At 41.4% G+C, this 11,079-nt stretch overlaps 1 long non-coding RNA gene across 1 annotated transcript; it reads right to left on the bottom strand.

The window, feature by feature from the left end:
- Positions 1-202: 202 nt before the first annotated feature.
- On the bottom strand, positions 203-1,564 carry LOC122452186. The gene is made up of 3 exons (XR_006272618.1): positions 1,472-1,564; positions 1,016-1,090; positions 203-437 (listed from the first exon to the last, which is right to left on the bottom strand). It is a non-coding gene; the product is annotated as an uncharacterized LOC122452186 (long non-coding RNA).
- Between the last annotated feature and the right edge of the window lie 9,515 nt (positions 1,565-11,079).

Genomic DNA, 11,079 nt, shown 5'->3' with positions numbered 1-11,079 from the left:
CCTGGATAGCTCAAATGGTAAAGAAACTGCCTGCGTTGCAGGAGACCCAGGTTCAATCTCTGGGTCAGGAAGATCCCTTGGAGAAGGGAATGGCAACCTACTCCAGTATTCTTGCCTGGAGAATTCCATGGACAGAGGAGCCAGGCAGGCTACAGTCCATGGGGTTGCAAAGAACTGGACGCAACTGAATGACTAACACACACACATTCCAAAAAATTTATTATCTACATTTAGCTTAAGATGGCAGCACAGATGTAATAGATGAATATTTCTTTACATTTATGTAACAGAACGATCATTCTGGAGATTAGAAAATAAACAATCTGTTCCAAAATGAAGGTCTGCTGCTGGTACAGAAAACTGATTGTGATATTTAGAAACAATTTCCCACAATTTCTTCTTAGTCACATTTTAAATTCCTTGGTATTCAGTTTCAGCTGTCAAATGAAAGGGAAAAAAAAAGGCTTTAATCAAAGGGAAATGAAGTAAAAAGTAAATATTACAATACAGATGTCATTAGTCAAAATCCATGTGACACAGGAAGAATTTTGATTAGTCTAGAACTTTTGAGAACCTAGATCCCTTGAGAACTTTACGTTTAGATGCACTACAGAATTATAGCTTTTCTGATTATTTTCACATTTGTATCTCCAGCCCAACTACCCTCCTGGACACCACCCTCATGAATCCTACTGCCAACTCCCTGTCTTCACTGCCCAAATGTCTAAGAGGCATCTCAGACGTCTGGGTGTGAACCAAACTTCTCATCATTCCCCTCCACCACCTCCACGTCTGTCTAGACTTCCTTCTCTAAGCTCAGGGCACCTCCCATTTTTCTGTTCCTCAGGCCAAAAACCTTGGGGGTCATTCTTCATTCTTCTTGAAATTTTTCTTCCTCCCTACACAAAACCCATCTCTAATCTGTGAGTTTCATCTTCAAGATGTATGCAGAGTCTGAAACTTCTCACTACCTCTGCCAATACTATCTTCGTACCAAGCCGCTATCATCTCTTACCTGGATTATTGCAACAGTCTCTTGCTAGTCTCTCATTTCTTCTTTGGGCCCCTTAGACTTATTTCAGCAAAGATGCTGCAAGTTAGATTGGTTAAAACTCTCCAATGATGTGTCATTTTGCTCAGAGAATAAGTCAAAAGTTCTAACAAGGGGCCTAGAAAGCCCTTCAAATGTGTCCCCTCACTTTCGTATCTGTTTGATCTGACCTCATCTCCTGCCAAGGCTGGCTTCTAGGTCCTGGCCAATGGTTAAAGGATCTGCCAGAGCTACCTTGACATTTTTAATAATTTTGAGCAAGGGACCCCACATTTTCAGGTTACGCTGAGCCCCACAATTTACGAAGCCAGTTCCGTCTCTACTGTTCCTCTCGTCACCCACCAACCTCACGCTGACCCTTCATACTTCTGTAAACACTCCCGCAACCCCTTCCCTCCAGGTCTTTGTACTTGCTGTTACCTCTGTAGGCCTCTCTTTTCCCCAGGGAGCTGGCCTGACTCACAGCTCATCTCCTTCAAATGTGTCCTGATGTTAACTTTCAGCAAGACTTGCTTTGACTGCACCACTTATGTTGCGAACTGGTTACCTGATCTATTGGCTCGGCTGTATTTTTTTTTTCATTGTCCTTATGACCTTCTTACATAATAATGTCTTCTTATTTATTAATAGTCCATTATCTATATATCTCCCGTTTGAATATAATATGATTCATGAAGGCAAGGATCTTGATCTGTTGTATTTTTTTTTAACTGCTGTATACTGTGTGCCTGGTACATAGTAGGTACTTACAAAGTGGTTGTTGAGGGTATGAATAAGCATTGGCAACCGAGAACAGAGTCCCAGATACAACCCCTGTAGTTAACTATATTTAACATGGAATGAAAAGCTATATATAGTTTTCACTGAATCTTGACTCATTTCATTCAGAGCAAGCCTTCGTGTTGTTTTCACACACTACTTGTTTCACTCTAATTCAAAAAAATAATGTATGGAGACTTAAATTACACTGAAATATGAGAGAATTCCAGCCTATATAAAAGTAGTCAACTTTAGGCCAATTTTGAAATAGAAGCTATTTTGTGGAAAGGGGCATTGATGACTTTGCAACAGAACTATGAAAACCTAGTAAATTGGGATTTCTCCCAATTTAAGACAAGCAAACAAAATACATACCTCTATGTTCCCCACATCGTCTCCTCCCCCGCCAGAAAACAACCAAGTTAAAGTACATAAAGTACTTCTTGGCTTGTAAAACTGAAACCGATCAGTGGTGATGGCCGAGTCTGGACAGAAGTAGAGGCGGAAGTAACAGGCAGATCTGACTTGACTGTGCTGTTTCACTTCCTTTAAGCACTTCTCTGGGCGCGTGGCTCTTCTCGCCCTGCACGGCGTGTGCTGGGCCAGGACGCGGTGTGTACCAGCACGTCTTGTCCTGTCCTGAACCCTTGTGAAGGTGTTTGTCTCTGAAGAGATGGCAGGGTACCAGTGAGTCCCAGCCCATCTCTCAGGACAGTGTTTCTGTTTTCCCACTGGAATTGTGTTGTTAGCTTTGTTCTTTGAACCTTTGCTATCTGGTGATTTTGTTTCTCTTTTTATGGAGAAGACAGAGGTGATTAGAGGAGAATTTCTACCTGACTTCTGGCCTCTGTGCCCACAATCCTGTTTTCTCTCCTATCACCCAGGAGGAGTTCAGGGTTGGCTCCTCCCCTTCCAGACAAGATATGCTCCAGCCATTCTCCTCTCTTTGGAATTTCCCCCTGGCTAGCATAATCTTTTCCATCAGCACGTAGATGGGATCAAGTCCTCACTGTCCCTTTCCTATTTAAGAAAAACATAAGATTTCTTGATCAACTACTGCCCCATTCTCCCTCTTTTTTAAGTGGTAAATCTCCATGGAAGAGGCAACTGTGCTCACTATCTTAAGCTCCCCATTTCATCCTGCATCAAGCTTGTACTTTCAGTATTTCACAGAGACTGCTCTTATCTACATCACTAAGATCTGGTGTCGTTAAAGATCTGTGCCCAGATCACCTCTTACCCAAAGTATGAGTAAACCAGACACAGCTGATTACTTCTTGACATATTTTTCACTTGCCTTCCCGGATAAGCCGGATTTTCCTTTTACTTCACTGGCCATTTCTTTTTATTTTCCATTGTTATTCCTCTTCATTGCCTGACTTCTCAGTTGTGAAGTGACCCAAGGCTCAGTCCTCAAACCTCTCTTCCATTCTCACTGTACTTCCTGTGAAATCTCATTCATTCTTGTGATTTTAATACTATCCATATGCTGAAAAGCCCCTGAATTTATATAACTCTCTGGATCTCTCCTTTAAACTTGAAATTGAAGTATCTCACCTTGAATGCTTACTTGTTCTCTCAAAATTAGGATGTCTGTATTTCCCATCATGCTTAACTTGCTCTTGCCAATTTTATTTCTGATCCTCATGCATGGATATGTATTGTAGAAACTTCATTTTTCTAGGTGCTCAGGCCATAGTCTTTAGAGTCAACCTCAATACCTCTCACATCTTGTCTGTGGTACATCCTGTTGGCTTTGTCTTCAAAATATTCAGAATCTGTTTCCTTCTTATCACTGCCACTACCCTGGTATGAGACATCATTATCCTTTGCTAAGATCATAGTAGTAACCTCTTGTCTAGTCTTCCTTTTTATCTTCCATTCCATCTCTCACCTTTAGTCTGTTCTTAAAATAGCAACCAGAGTGATCCGTTTTAAAAAAAGTTGATTATTCACTCCTCTGCTCAGAATCCTCTGTTGACTTTCCATTTTGCTCAGAACAAAAATCAAAGTCACTACCAGACTCTCAGGAGTCTGATCTTCTCTAATCTAACTCCATCTCCTTTTGGGTGCTTCTCTCCACCCACACACCTTGCTTGACCATGCCAGGCACCTTCCCTTTGCACCAGTTGTCACTCCCACTGATAAGGATATTCCTCTATATCTGGATGACTTGCTCCATTAATTCTTTCAGATTTCACTTTAGTCTTCACTTCTCAGTAAAGTCTTCCTTGACTACCACTTTTACATCACAGCAAATCAGAACACTTTATCCTTCCTCCCTGATTGATTCTCATCCATAGCAGTTACAACCATCTAACATTCTACATATTTACTTGTTACTTTTTTTATCATCTGTCTCCTTACACTATAATATAATTCCCACAAGAGCAGGTATTTTTGTCTTTTTGTCCACTGTTATTTCCCTGGTGTCTGAGCAGTGTTTGTCACAGAGTAAGTGCTCTGTACATATTTGTTTAATAAGTAAATGAATATATTTTGTGCTTATTTGATTCTATACATATATACACACACACATATATATATATATATATTTGATTGTATACATATACAATATTTGATCAGTAAAGGAAAAAGTTACAAATCTTATTTTGGGCCACTTAGAGTCACCAGATCAGAACAAAGTGAGATAAAATTATTTTTAGTTTTTTTTTGTTGCTATGAGATACTATATTAGAATATGTAAAACATGTATTCAGTCCTGTCTAGCATTTACCTATTACTTTCCTATCTAACTCCGTTCTTGTCATTTCCTAGTTTCTCCTTGGGATGAGAAGGCGTGTTCTGCAACCATATCAAGCGTCATCTTCAATACTTATTTCATAATAGTTATTTTCATCTCAAGAGTGGGCTGCTGCTCTTTGATACTGGCCACTCCTGAGACCCATGCTGAAGAGGAGGCCATTCTGACTCTGCACTCACTCAGCATGTGGACTATGAATGAAAGATTAGACAAGAGATAGAAATGCTTGATGTTACTTAACAACCTGCCTTTCCATGATTGAATCTTCCCCAAATGTGCAAACACCCTAATTCTCAGATATATTAGTCTAATTATCCTTTCCAAAACATGAAAATGATAAAATAGTTTAAAAAAAAAGAAAAAAAAGCTAAAAGGAACATATGAATGCTCCATATCTCTCCTGTAATCTCTTATGATATATCCGAGGTAACGTGTGTGTGTGTGTGTTGTGTGTGTGTGTGTGTGTGTGTATGCATATCTCTGCACATGCCTGGTTTTTGGATGCATTTGAGGCTGCTCAAGAGAAGGGGACTGTCCTTGAGAAATCCCCAGGATTTTGTCATGAAAGCTGAGCATATGGTTTCCCTCGTGACTCTCCTGATCCTTGGCCAGAAATAAATGGCATAGAGCCCTTGTCAAAATGACTAATGGTGAAAGTCTTTTAGTTCCTGGAATCTCCAAGAAGGTTTAACTTGATATTCATGAATAAGTACATTAGGAGACCCGTACTCCATTAGTTGTGTGTGAAAGCCTGGGTTCATTATATCATTATTCAATGAGTCCCCCAAAATGTTTCTTCTTGGACCTATTCAAAGAACGTTTCTGTGGGTAGACTTCATACTCTGTTCTAAAAACTCTAGAGGACAGCCAATAATAAATAGCCCAGAAGGTTTTCTGTGGAAACTGTGTAGGTTGATAGTGATGGAGGTGAATCAAATGATTTGGCCTTGATCTTCTCCTCCCCTGGTTTTGTGATCACAGTTTGATTACCACATGTGTGACTACTAATCATTTGCTTTTTCTGTGTGTGGTTTCTTTGTATATGTGTGGTGTCTTAAGCTTCTTGACTCTACATGCCTTCAGATTTATTGATAATATTTTATTATTTTTCTAGTTCACAAGGAACTAGGTAGTGTCCAGGTTTGGTTGCTGTTGATGCAAGTAAGACTTGCATGTGCGTATAAATGACATCTTGCACATACAGATAGAAATGGATGGCAGAAAAAAAAAAAAAGAAATGGATGGCAGAACCGTGTATGTTATCACCAGCCACCCCACAGGGATTCAACTAAAGCCAAGGGAATTCATTGCCCATACCTATAACATGAGCCTCTTGTAGCTTACTAAATAAATAACTTACATATGCTCAATTAATATTTAATTTTATTTAAAAACAATGTATTAGTTCTCATGATGTTTGGGGAATTGTTCTAGACAGTGGAAGTAGAGCAGAGAACAAAAGAGATACAGCCCTGCGCCTCTGGGGCTTATCTTCTAAGGTAGTGATGGGGTGGACAGTAAGTGAATAGCTGATAAATGATGCCAGGCCTGGAAGGGATTTATGAGCCAGGAGAGAAAGGGAAGTAGAGGATGATGGTGGAGAGTAAGGAACAGGTGTCACAGAGAGTCTTCAGAGGGATGTTGTGGTTGAACAGACCTTAAAGAAGTCGTTACAAGTCATGGGGCTGCCTCAGGGAAGGGCAGCTGGACAGAAAGCAACAGGAGGTCTGGGCTCTGTGGTGGGAGATGATGAAGTCATGGGCGGTGACGGGAGCGATGGCCGGGTTAAACTGTCACTGTTAGTAGATAATGGGGACCTTATAGACCAACCCAGAGTTTGGGTTTTATTCTCAGTGATGTAGGAAATCACTCGGTGTGCTTGGTCTAGGACTAGACGATGGGGAGGTCATAGGAAGCATCCACATTTATAATAAAATCTGGACAAAGAGTGGCCAGGATCCACTCGAAGGACCTGATGTAGAGTAGGAGAGAAAGAGGAGTCGAGGAAGCCTTCAGGCTTGGGGGCTCAGCAGTGAGCAGTGACAGCACCAGGTGACGTGGGGGAGACTCGGGAAGAGGGCTGGGGTGGGATGGGGGCGTAGGGAGCAAGAGATCACTGTGGTTAGTTATATTCGCAAAGCCCCTTAGGAGATGTTGAACACAGCTGGACACAGGGGTCTGGCTTTTAGGAGAGGGGTGAGCCTGGAGATAGAAAGTTGGAGGACCCCAGCGTGCAGATGGGGCGCAGTGAGAACGTCTGTGCAACGAGCAAAGAACCGCAGTGTCGAGAAGTTGAGAGGAAGGAGCAGAGGGTGGTCCGGCCAAGAAGCAGGCAACAGGAGTGGGCTTTGTGAACATAACTCACCAAACGCGGATACCTCTTTGAACAAAGTGAAGCAAGACGATATTTTTAAAATATAGGGTCTGTTTGTGTTAAATGCAGCTGATAGAACAAGTAAAAGAGGAATGATAATTAACCCCTGGAATTTTAAATATGAAGGTGCTTAGAAGATATTTATTCAATAATTCAAGATGCTATTAATCATTAATAAGGTACGGTAAAGGATATGTTTCAGTTTCTAAAAGATCCTTTTCTTTTTTCATCCCAATAGTCCATTGTTTGCTAATATTTTCCTGTCTTACTCAGTAGTCAAAATCCTATGGTCACCTAAGCGGCAATGATTAATTCTTCAGAGAAAGACTTTCATTTTTTGCTTTTTAAACTAAATGTGGCGGCTTCTTGCTCTCATGCTGGTGCTGAGAGTTTAGACTATTTATCTACAGTCACATATTCAAACATATTTTACTGCCCACCCTCTGGGGTCTCTGTGTTAGAAATTGTAAGGTCATGTTTGAAAACCAAATTCAATTCATCTTTCCCTACTAATGTCCAAATAGTGTTCTATTTCAAATTTTCTATTATGATTACTTGCCAGTGTTAATCCGATTACACACTTATACTTGGTATCTTAATGTTTGAGAAGCACCAGTTTCCCCAGTAGGGGTAGGTTTGTCTCTAAGCGTATCCGAAGTGTCCCAGGTAAGTTGGTGATGTAAATAGTAGTTCCCAGGGAAGGTTCACTTACGCTCAGCTTCTTCCCCAGTGTGTCGGTCAATAGCTTGCTTTTGTGGTCACTGGTTATTCAGTGGGAAAAATGCAACATTACAGTTCTTCAGATGCTGAAGAGGGAAACACCTTAGAAAGGGCAAAAGGTCAATGAGTTTGTTTTAGGGGAAACCACTGTTTTTACCAGCACCTTCTCATTAGCTGCCTGGCACACCAAAAGAGGAAGAATCGGGAAAATTCTCTATTTTAGTTGGCAGCTGATAGAACTTTGTGGATTTGGGGGTTTATAGCTCATGTTATCTTTCTATCTGGGAACTTTTAGGGCAATGAAGGCAGAACAAAACTGCTCGCATTTTTCTGGACTAGAATTTTTGAGAAATGAAAACTCTTTTCAGTATATGATAAAAGAAAAAAAAAAAAAAAGCAGCCACACCTCTGTGGGCACCAGCACACTGGTCATTCCGATTTAATCAACTCAGCTGACACTTTGAACATGTAACATGTACATAGTACTGTAAGACCCTCTTTATTAATTTCCTCACTTAGTTTTCCCAACCAAACTATTACATAGATATTACTAATGATATTATATAGAAAAAAGATTCTAATACCAAGCATGTTTAAGTTATTGTATTAAAGGCACATAGAAGTACACGACAGAGCCCTGACTTTCAGAATCCAAAGCCCACATCTAACATGTCGACCATCTAGGTGCTGGATAGACCAGATACAGCCAGTCAGCGTAGTCCTATATGCATGGTTCTGAACACACTGTTGAGAGTCAGTGACAGAAGCAGGTCATGGTCTTTTGAAAAAGCCACAAAGGTAGGTTATCTGTGAGGCCTTAACAGATTAGGATGGAGAATCTTGACATTCCTGACTTTTGGAGAGGGGTAAGCAGAGGCATAAATCACAGAAGTGATGTCTTTTATGACTACATGCAATACACCTCTGGGGACTAATAAACCCATTGTTGCAAACCTTTCCAGGGTGGAATGTCAAGTCTCTCTGTATTCAGTTATCCATCCACACTCTTCAGGATTGGCCATGTGCTGCTAGTAATGGGAGTTGCTAGTGGTACACATATCCAGAAGCTTGCTTAACCGACCACCATTATAGGGATATGTGGAGACATGCCCTAGGAAAGTGCCTCAGAATCCTGGGTCATCAAGATTCTTGGAGGACGGAGAGGAGAGATATGCAGAAAAGGGGAAGCTGTGGGACAGGTTGCTCCCCCGTCATTTCTGCACGGGCTTGGAAACATCTCTTTTGCCAGGACTGCTTGTCCTGATGGTATGACATCAGAAGATGATATTATTTGAAAGCCTGAAGTCAAGTCCAGTGAGATTAATTAATGTAGGAAAGAGTGAAGGCCATTTTTGGTCTAGGTGATCAGAATGTCCAGCCCAACCAAGTCCACACTGACCTTGGAGTTTAACACAAGAAAGAAAGATGCAGCACCCAGGTTAACAATCTTTTCAGTAGAGTGTCTCAATCTAGGGATCAGTTCTGGAAAGGGATGGGCAACTGTAGTTACGTATGGATGTAGTTTGAGCCTAAGTCAAAACCTTTCTGGTGCAGGACGTAGCATTGCTTCTTTCCAAGGCTAGAACTACCTCCAGGCTTGGCAGTTCTGATTTTATAAGTGAAGAAGAACAAGACCTGAAGAGATGGGTGGAGTTTCTAGTGACTCAGATCACTTTCCCTGGAATGGTTTTTCTAATGGGGTTTGGAGTCTAGTCCCAGAACCCATGTGCTCTGTTCATTTGCATTTGCTCTGCTTCTACATCTCCCAGGTTTTCTGTTGCTGAAGATGTTAGGCAGGGCTCTACTGCACAGATGTCCCCCTGACACTGATTCCATCTGTAATGTGGCCTGGTCTGCACTAAGTGTCCTGACTGATGTTCCTTCAAGAAGCCCATATAACTCACAGGCTACCAGCCTCACTTCTACTCCACAGGGTGTGATATGGACAGGCGTCTAGTTCCTGCAACTGAGAAACTGGTATTTCCCTGACCTCTGACCCCGGTACTTCTTCCCCAGCAATTTATGGGTTATACCTGTGTCCTTACAAGGTGTGTTACTTACATTTTCAGGTACATGTGTCTTATCACCTAGACTATTGTGGGGTCCTTGGGGTCAGGGAACGCATGTGTCTGCTTTGATATTGTGCGCAACCCCTCATTTAGTGCTCCATCCACTGAAGTTGCCTAACGTGGTTGTTACAGAGGGATTCCAGATCCCTCCTTTAGATACTTTGATGACTTAGTCATTCTAGGGTGGAGGCCCAGAACATACTTTTTCTAGGCCAGTTATCTCTGGGGATCATGATTGTACTTTGAAAAATACTTGAGTCAGTAGAGTTCAAATAACATATATGGACTGAGTATTGATGCACAGGGAATAAGTGGTGGAAAAAATGAAGAAAATCGAGAGGAGTGATTTGACGTTGTTTTCTGTAATAAGCACTGGTTCTGTTGGTTGGTGTGCCACCGAGTGTTGCCCCTTTGGTGGCAAAGTTCAAAATGTTCCTTCATGCAAAGTCACCCTTTCACAGTCAATGATCTCCCTCCTGCCACCTCCACTGGCTTGATTCATTCTTTCCTGTCTTTCAAATGGTGACTTAAGTGTCACTTCCTCAGAGACGCTCCCTAACTTCTTCAAGCTCTTTGTACACACCCTTCCCCCACACAGACCTTATTCTGTTGTAACATCTACTTCAGTTGTCATTTTTTATAAATACTCATCCACAAGTTACCCTTGATGTGCAGATGGAAAAACTGAGATCCAGACAATTGTCTGTTTCAAGAGGCCCTGGGTAGTCAAGGGGCAGTGTCTGCCCACCTTCTCACCCCAGGTCTAGTCTGTGTTCTCCTGTAGGACCCTGTATACACGGGGTGATCAACCTGCCATCACAGCTTTGTCTGTGTCTCTAGAATTAAGGAGAGGTTCTCATGGTTAGGAAGTCACAGACTCCACATTTTCAGAACTATGTCTTGGAAATAGTTCATAATGGGTATATTTTTCTTGTTTTTTTTAAGACTCTATTTTGGTTCTGCTGCTGCTGAGCTTCGCTTGTGGTCTTCTGTTGATCCTCACATAGGCCCTGTTGAGGAAAGTTCTTTTTAGGGAGAAATGGCTTCCCTTCTCTTATATCCTCAGGATTATGTGGACAGAATTCAAGGTGTGGATTGAAACATATTGCAGGATGACAGGGCATGTTCAGAGAGAATTCATATTTCTCTCTGCTAGGTCTACACTTTCAGTAATGGTGTGGGTTTTCTTATAGTCATCTTTGGTGTGTGTGTGTGAACAGAACCACCAGTTTGTTCTCCACAACTGATACAACCTCACTGAGACAAAATGGTTAACTGTTGACTTGTTTATCACAATATACTACTCATACAGTAGAATCAATTTTGAAACAGAGTAATTTTG

The sequence above is a fragment of the Cervus canadensis genome, chromosome 13 (genome assembly GCF_019320065.1).
Source record: "Cervus canadensis isolate Bull #8, Minnesota chromosome 13, ASM1932006v1, whole genome shotgun sequence".
Lineage (NCBI taxonomy): Eukaryota > Metazoa > Chordata > Mammalia > Artiodactyla > Cervidae > Cervus > Cervus canadensis.
This window is presented reverse-complemented; position numbering and strand designations above follow the sequence as displayed.